Below are 9500 nucleotides of genomic sequence, written 5' to 3' on the forward strand. Positions count from 1 at the left end.
GAGCAGCTGACCCCGAAAAGGCTGGGCAGAGTCTGTAATCTTCCAAATCATATTTGGGAGATCAGTTCCAGGATAGGTGAGAGCTGCTGACAATAGTCAGGTAGGACAGGAAGCATGGGATTTTGCTGATCTGATTGTGGCACTCATTTCCAGAATGGATGCGAGTAGCTATAAATACCTAATGCGCTGGGCTGGTTCAGTTCTGAACGTACTTACCTATTCTGTAACAATATCTTTATGTGACTCCGAACTGACATTGTTACAACAGAAGTGACTGCTTAAAAACAGCAATTCCCAGGTAGGAATACTTGACCAGGGTCAACTCAACAGAGCCTCAGATAAGATAAATTCTCACTTCCTGAAGTGTTACAATTGAAAAGTATTTTATGAGAACAATACTTGTTTCATTTAGTGTGAATTCAGTCTGAATCATTGACCCGAATCTCTATGGTATGATAGATCAGTTCACCTGTCACAGTGTGGGCTCTATCTGTAGGCCTTGTGTGCCTTAACCACTTCTCACAACACAACCTAGCCCTCCCACCATCTCCCACATCTGGTGGATTCTTTTTTCTGATACAGACAGACACAGGTATCATTTTCATCAGGTTTCGTGGAGAATTTCTCTTTGTAAGTTTACAGTAGACAAAATATTGATCTGGCTGGTCCAACTCACTTTTCACTTCAACCAAAAGCTAAATCTACCTTTGTCATTGTTATCTCCTTCAGTGCCTAGAACAATCCATATCTCTTTAATATCCCGCTGTCTTCGCACGCCTTCCTGTCACTGTAAACTTTTCCCAAATTTATATTCATCATGGGTTCTGGCACTTGCTGTCATCCCCAAATTCCTTCCAGCTTTTTCAACAAGGCCAATGAAGCAGTAGAAAAAATAGAATGAAACAAGACAGATATGACTGCAGTATGACCAAGACTGAGAACCAAATAATCAAAGGCTTTCAGCATTTATACAATAAGGAGAAAAAGACCACCACAGTGAAGTAGCATTGTGTATCAATGCAAGGATCAGTATTTTTTTGATGCTGATCAATTTACACACTACTCCTCTCTGTCCTTTCCCTGGTCCCTTTACATTGATTCTCTCGATATTGTCTAAATATCAGAAATTTATTCAACACAGAGGAGATTACTCGTGAAAGGGTCTGCATTTACTAAAAAGGTGCCAGCCAGCTTCATCCTTTCAAAAAAATCATTGTTATGATTCCACAAAAACTGTAGGACTTCAGGTTCAGATCTAGGCACATTTTTTAAATTTTCCAGAGTTTCTGCTTCTACTCCACTTCCATACATCACTCCCAGATCCCTTCCTTACTCTGGGTGAAATAACAACTTTCCTCACTACTTCTCTAATATTTCATCCAATTACATTAAATATTTGCTGCTGGTAACTGAGCTCTCCAATAAGAACAAGACAGTCTCTCCCTCTCTATTCAGGCCCTTGACAACACGTGAAGGTTAATCAAATCTCCTCTCAGCATCCTCCACTTCAACCTTTCCTCATAACTGCATTTTCACATTCCCACGATAACAAACCTCTTCTGTACTTGTCTCCAAGAGTGAAACATGCTGGAAACGTCAATTCTCCTGGCACTCTGATGCTACCAGACCTGCTGTGCTTTTTCCACACCACACTCTTTGACTCTAATTTCCAGCATCTGTAATCCTCACATTCTTCTGTACACTCTCCATTCTAATTCCATCCTTCCATGTGATATAGTGACCAGAATTACATGCAGCACACTGTGACTGAACGAATTACTTATACAGTTCTAGTATAAGTTTCCTGCTCTTACATTCTGCACTTGAACTGAGAGAGGAAATAGTGCCATCTGCTGCCTTATCTAGAGCATTGACAAGCCCGGCTACCTTCAGGGATATGTCCACACTGACAGTATGCTCATTTATTGTGCATTCTTTCTATTGTTTGCAATCCCTAAATAACTTGACTTGCACTTCTCCAGGTTGCTTGCTACATTCAACTGGACCTCATAGCTTCCGTTTTTAAGCAGACTGCTATGTGATCCTCCTCAAATCCAAATAAGTCACATCAAGTGTACGAGTCTCTGCATGAAAACCAAACAGCCAGGTTAATTACACACAGCCTTCCCTGCAGAAGTTCAGGCTGACAGTCCTGGGATTTTCTAAGGGGACCATTCTTCCTGCCTCGCAGAATTCTGATCTGTTAGTATTCAGTCAGCCCCTTGCTTCATACGAAACCAAGCTACAATTACGGCAGATCTCTGACACTTTGCCTACACCTAGTGAGGAACGGAAAATGATGGACAATGAGAAAACATGGCTGGTGATTTTACTCCCCAGCTTCTTTTAATAGTATGGGTCAGTGTGTTTGTCACCCTCAAGGACGTGAATCTCTTGTGTAGGTCCTCTAAGTTTATAACTTACAATATTTTGCACTACAAAATCTGCACAAGACAAGGGCCTGATTTTTTTTGTTTTGGCCAATCTCAGTTCTGTCAGTTTCATGGAGGGTTTGTCTCCACAAGTCTCAGTGAATGTTCTCATGATAACATCCTCAATCCACCTCATTAACTACCTTCCCTGCCTCTATGTCCCTTCTTTCATCTGATCTGAGCCCAATGATTATTTTGCGATTTGTTATAGGCATAAAAAACTGCCCACAGCCTGGATATCCCAGAATGCACCAGATTCCCTGTTACAGATGCTATTTTTAAAAAGTAATTACACTCTTGGATTGTCACTCCAATACTGCCCTGGACATGGTGGGGGTGTGGGTGAGGTTTGGGGGAAGGTGGTAAAGTTAGGATCCCACGTTGTAGCCAAGCCCCCGAGGATCTGGTGGATGGCATGCTGCAGGAGAGGGACATGATCTTTCTCCAGGAGTAGCAGGGGAGGCCACAACACCAGACCCTGCAAGCTTGGTCCTAGGGTGACCCCTGAGTCAGTGAGGTGCCAGCCTTTTGAGTGAATGCCCAGCAGTGTGGGAAGGAGGTCAGTGACCTTCCCCACTGCACCAGGGAAAGTACCACCATCTGCACTTTGTGACCTCACCCTCACTCTCTCTCTGTTACTGCACCCACCTCCCATCAATTCTCATGTTCTCCCACCTCCCACCAATTCTCATGTTCTCCCACCTCGCACCAATTCTCATGTTCTCCCACCTCCCACCAAGGCTCATGTTCTCCCACCTCCCACCAAGGCTCATGTTCTCCCACACTCACTGAATGCAGCACCTTCTCTCAGTCTCTCCAACCTCACCTCTGCTCCTCTGCCTTGTGTCTGTGCTGCCTATTCATTTACACAGGACACCTCACCAAATTACCCCAAGCTGTACCAGCTGCATCAACCCTTTCCATCTCCCTTAATACCTCTTGCTAATTATCACATCCCAGAAGGAACCATCCCACAATAGGAGAGAAAGAGCCAAGAGGCACAGGAGTTTCCCCAACATTCAGCTCCTCACCCCCTCACAGGGGAAGGATCCTGACCCTAACAACCATGTGAGGCTGACTGACCGTGCCCAAGCTCCCGGACAGGGATCTGAGACTCCCCCGACTCACTGTGCTGGGCACCGTGGCTGACTGTGGACAATGACATCAAGCTTCCTGATTTTGTGTCTGTGCTAAATGCCAAGACAATACAGCAGGCGGGGGAGCCTGGTAGCTCTGGCTGAGCGGTAACACTGCTGAGGGCAAGGTAAGGCAAGGCAATAATTCCTTGAGTATTCAAGCCAGCTCAAAGTGAGTGTGTACAAACATGGAGTGAGCATCCCAGAGGGACAGGCCATGAGCTGGGTGTGTGTCCCTGAGCACAGTGTCCTTGCAGCAGCATTGCAATGAGAGTTGTCAGTGCACCCTGAGCTGCAGCATTGAAGTACAGAAGCGTACTGTCACTGGGTCAGAGATGTGCTGGGATGGCATGCTGAGGCTGGCATGTGACAGATGTCAGCATTGGTGGATGTGGAATACATGCAGCTTCTATCAGTGCAGTGTCCCCCAAGACGTTAGTGTTCAAGATTGAAAGCCGTAGGAGCGAGGGGCGAGATGGAGTCAACAGTTACCAGCTCTAACGTTCATGTCAATTCTCCATATTGAGTTTCCCCGCAGTGGGAGGGAGGATATGAAGCTGCAGGTTGATGAGGAGAGATCAGCAATAATGTGGCTGTTGATCATCAGTAATCATTCAGTGAGCATCTCGCCACTGCTGCGTTCAAATCTTGACTTACAGAACAGTCCAGCACAGGGGCAGGCCCTTCAGCCCAGCAAGCCCACATTGACACATGATACCCTTCGAAAGTTGAAACGAAAGTTTTTGCTTCTACACATTCTATGTCATCTATTCGTTGCTGTCTCTTCTCTGTGACAAGATGCCTCTTAAACCTTGCTATATTTGCTTCTTCCCCTCTATCAGTGCATTCCAGGCACTTTCACATTCTGTCTGGAACAGCAAAAATTAACTTGCTTTCATATCTCCTGAACTTTTACCTAAACCCTACGGTCCTGAGTAATTGATATTTCTACTCTGGGAAAAAGCCTCTAACTGTCCTTCTATCTATGCCTCTGATAATTTTGTAAATATCTATCAGGTAGCCCCATAGCCAATGATGCCCAGCTGCACAAAAACCATGTTTGTTCAATTTCTCCTCTGGCGAATACCCTCAAAACAAGGCAACATGCTGGGAAATCTTTCCATACCCTCTCCAACACTTCCACATCGTTCTGCTGGTATGGCAACCAGTACTGTACACAATATTCGCTGTGATGGTTATTGTACAGTGGGAGCTGTGTCGTGCCGTGATGGTTACTGTACAGTGGGAGGTATGTCAGGCTGTGATGGTTATTGTACAGTGGGAGCTGTGTCGTGCCGTGATGGTTACTGTACAGTGGGAGGTATGTCAGGCTGTGATGGTTATTGTACAGTGGGAGCTGTGTCGTGCCGTGATGGTTACTGTACAGTGGGAGGTATGTCAGGCTGTGATGGTTATTGTACAGTGGGAGCTGTGTCGTGCCGTGATGGTTACTGTACAGTGGGAGGTATGTCAGGCTGTGATGGTTATTGTACAGTGGGAGCTGTGTCGTGCCGTGATGGTTACTGTACAGTGGGAGGTATGTCAGGCTGTGATGGTTATTGTACAGTGGGAGCTGTGTCGTGCCGTGATGGTTACTGTACAGTGGGAGGTATGTCAGGCTGTGATGGTTATTGTACAGTGGGAGCTGTGTCGTGCCGTGATGGTTACTGTACAGTGGGAGGTATGTCAGGCTGTGATGGTTATTGTACAGTGGGAGCTGTGTCGTGCCGTGATGGTTACTGTACAGTGGGAGGTATGTCAGGCTGTGATGGTTATTGTACAGTGGGAGCTGTGTCGTGCCGTGATGGTTACTGTACAGTGGGAGGTATGTCAGGCTGTGATGGTTATTGTACAGTGGGAGCTGTGTCGTGCCGTGATGGTTACTGTACAGTGGGAGGTATGTCAGGCTGTGATGGTTACTGTACAGTGGGAGCTATGGTCGGCCGTGATGGTTACTGTACAGTGGGAGGTATGTCGGGCCGTGACTGTTATTGTATAGAGGGAGGTATGTCGGGCCATGAGGGTTACTGTACAGTGGGAGTTATGTAGGGCCATGAGGGTTACTGTACAGTGGGAAGTATGTCGGGCCGTGATGGTTACTGTACAGTGGGAGGTATGTCGGGCCATGAGGGTTACTGTACAGTGGGAGGTATGTCAGGCTGTGATGGTTATTGTACAGTGGGAGCTGTGTCGTGCCGTGATGGTTACTGTACAGTGGGTGGTATGTCGGGTTGTGACGGTTACTGTACAGTGGGAGGTATGTCGGGCTGTGACGGTTACTGTACAGTGGGAGGTATGTTGGGCTGTGACGGTTACTGTACAGTGGGGGATATGTCGGACCTCATCAATGCTGAGCACTGTATTGACTATATATCAAGGAGCTGCCCCCTCAGCCTGGCTGTGTCCTGTCAGTGGGACAGACCCCACCAGAGAAGGTGGTGATGTTGCCTGGTACATAGTCCTGTTCACAGAATCCTGCTTTCCAGACAATATCTGACTGTTGCTTGATGAGTTTGTGGGAAAAATACAACAGGTCACTTTTCCTTTTTGTTCAATGAAGAGTTAATATCACGTTGTTTCTTACATATTTTAAAATAAACCAAACATTGTTATTTTTCAGTTGAAAACAATTGAAGTGAACAATAATTGAATTACCAGAGCGCACACCTAACTATTACACAATTCAGTACCTTTATTAAACAGCTGATTGATGTTCAGATCAGTGAACACACCATCTTGCAGGCAGCAAAGCTGTTCAAAAAGACTGAGAAAAAGCCTGAATTCAGACACAGTGTTACTGGGCCTCACCATGACCTCCAAAACACTGGCCATCTCCAAAATCTGGCCAGAGAGCTTCCAAACTGGAGCTGGGCAGTTACTGACATAATCCCTCATAATAGAATGGTTAGAGACATCCCTGAACAACGGGGAGATGTGAGTGGGGAAAACTGGTCAATGGACGCCTGAATTCAGACACAGTGTTACTGGGCCTCACCATGACCTCCAAAACACTGGCCATCTCCAAAGCTGGCCAGAGAGTTTCCAAACTGGAGCTGGGCAGTTACTGACATAATCCCTCACAATAGAATGGTTAGAGACATCCCTGAACAACGGGGAGATGTGAGTGGGGAAAACTGGTCAATGGACTAGGAAATGGCGCTGGTCTCGACCCAGTTCAACATTTGTAACAATGACCTGTAAACAGCCATGTCTTGCAGGTATATCTCTTCTGGTGTGGCACCTAAACTCTGTAGTTCTGTATCTTGGACCTGATCCTGAATGAACGTGTTTTAAATGTGATGGGCTCCTGCAGCACATTGCATCTTACATTGATTCCCTCATAAACCATATCCAGTGTTATAATATCCAATATCTAAACATAATTGTGCAGCTCCATTGATGGCCAGTATGATCCCAGCCCAACAACATTGTGTGTGACTTAACCTGGAAATTTCTGTGTAAATGTTTACAGCATTAACCATTAATAGCAAAGACTCTTTACTGAAGGTACGATAACCTTTCATAATACCAACTTTTAGATTGTCCAATAAGCACAAAATCGACCCATTTATTCTGTTCACTTTTATAGCAACAATATGGTGAAAACAGTGCCCAACTCACAGTAAGGAGCATTGAAATGTTGAGGCTCATTACCACACCCAAGACCAAATGATTATTAAGTGCAAGGACTTTGAAAGAATGCAATTATTTTCCCTTGTATTAATATTGTGAATTAATAGTCGACTCTCCTGCTCCTCAGATGCTGCCTGAATGGCTGTGCTTTTCCAGAACCACACGTTTTGGCTCTGATCTCCAGCATCTGCTGTCCTCACTTTCATCCTGCACACATAATAATTTTCGTAGCAACAATATCACTGTGTGTTTAAACATGTTACAGTCAGATATGAGGAAATTTTCAATTGCTTCTGTCTATCTCAGAGCTCAGCAATGTGTGGTGTGATTGTCCAGACACGGGGAGAACGTGCAAACTCCACACAGTCAGTCGCCTGAGGCGGGAATTGAACCCGGGTCTCTGGCGCTGTGAGGCAGCAGTGCTAACCACTGTGCCACCGTGCCGCCCAGTATCTTGGACCTGATCCTGAATGAACGTGTTTTAAATGTGATGGGCTCCTGCAGCACATTGCATCTTACATTGAATCCCTCATAAACCATATCCAGTGTTATAATATCCAATATCTAAGCATAATTGTGCAGCTCCATTGATGGCCAGTATGATCCCAGCACAACGACATTGTGTGTGACTTAACCTGAAAAGTTCTGTGTAAATGTTTATAGCATTAACCATTAATAGCAAAGACTCTTTACTGAAGGTACGATAACCTTTCATAATACCAACTTTTAGAATGTCCAATAAGCACAAAATCGACCCATTTATTCTGTTCACTTTTATAGCAACAATATGATGAAAACAGTGCCCAACTCACAGTAAGGAGCATTAAATGTTGAGGCTCATTACCACACCCAAGACCAAATGATTATTAAGTGCAAGGACTTTGAAAAAATGCAATTATTTTCCCTTGTATTAATATTGTGAATTAATAGTCGACTCTCCTGCTCCTCAGATGCTGCCTGAATGGCTGTGCTTTTCCAGAACCACACTTTTTGGCTCTGATCTCCAGCATCTGCTGTCTTCACTTTCATCCTGCACACATAATAATTTTCGTAGCAACAATATCACTGTGTGTTTAAACATGTTACAGTCAGATATGAGGATATTTTCAATTGTTTCTGTCTATCTCAGAGCTCAGCAATGTGTGCTGTGATTGTCAGTGTCTGTGTGATGCTCGGTATGCAGGCCATGCGTCTGAAAGACTGACAGATTATTTCAAACAACATATCCATTCAGCTGTTCACAACAAGCAAGGTACTGCCTGGACCCAACCAGCCTGAGCTCCAAAGCCCAAAACTCAGGGTCCAGCATTGGGCAGGTCTGGACAATATTTTTCATTTTAATTTCTACATGTAATATGATTGTGACGTTATTTATTGCCTGTCTCGTGTTGCCCTTGAGAAGGTGGTGTTGAGCTGTCACATTGACCCGTTGCAGTACATGTGCGTTAGGGAGGGTCATTGAAACAGTGACATTGAATGAACAGCAATATACTTCCCAATCAGGATGGTGGGCGGCTCGGATTGGAACGTGAACATGGTGGGGGTCCCATGTATCCGTTTCCCTTGTCTCTTTTGATGGTCGTGGTTTCAGAGGTTTGTTGTAAGGAGCCTTGGTAAATTTCTGCAGAGCACCGTGCAGATGGCAGTTGTTGCTGCGACTGAGTGTCAGTGGGTGAGGGATGAAGCTGCACTCACACAGGCAAATGGAAGTATTTAATCACACACACATTCAACATGTGTCTTATAGTTCGGAACTTTTGAGGTATGTTATTTCTGCAGGATTCCACCCCCTGACATACACTTGTAGCCAATGAATTAATATGTGTCAAAGTGTGGCGCTGGAAAATCACAACAGGTCAGGCAGCACCTGAGGTACAGGAGAGTCGACATTTCAGCATAAGCCCTTCACAGGAATGGGTAATGAAATTATATGGTCAGTCCGGTTCTGGTTAACGGTAATGCCCGGGATATTGCTAGGTGGGTGTTCAGTGATGTTGGTGGCATTGAACTTTAAAGGATATGGTACATTTTTCTATTGTTAGAGGTAATCGTTGTCTGGCATATGTGTAATGGGAATGGTACTTGTCACTGTTAAGCACACGCCTGCATATTTCCAGGTCCTTGCTGCATTTGGACAAGGACTGTATCTGAGTGAATCACGAATGGTGTTGAACATTGTCCAATCATTGGCAAACATCTTCACTTGTGACTTTAATGTACAGGGAGGGCCATTTATGATTGGTCCTAGGGCAGAGAGAACTCTTACAGCTCACTGATGCTGTCCCTCTCTCTGAGTTAG

The sequence above is a fragment of the Chiloscyllium plagiosum genome, chromosome 8, assembly GCF_004010195.1.
Source record: "Chiloscyllium plagiosum isolate BGI_BamShark_2017 chromosome 8, ASM401019v2, whole genome shotgun sequence".
Lineage (NCBI taxonomy): Eukaryota > Metazoa > Chordata > Chondrichthyes > Orectolobiformes > Hemiscylliidae > Chiloscyllium > Chiloscyllium plagiosum.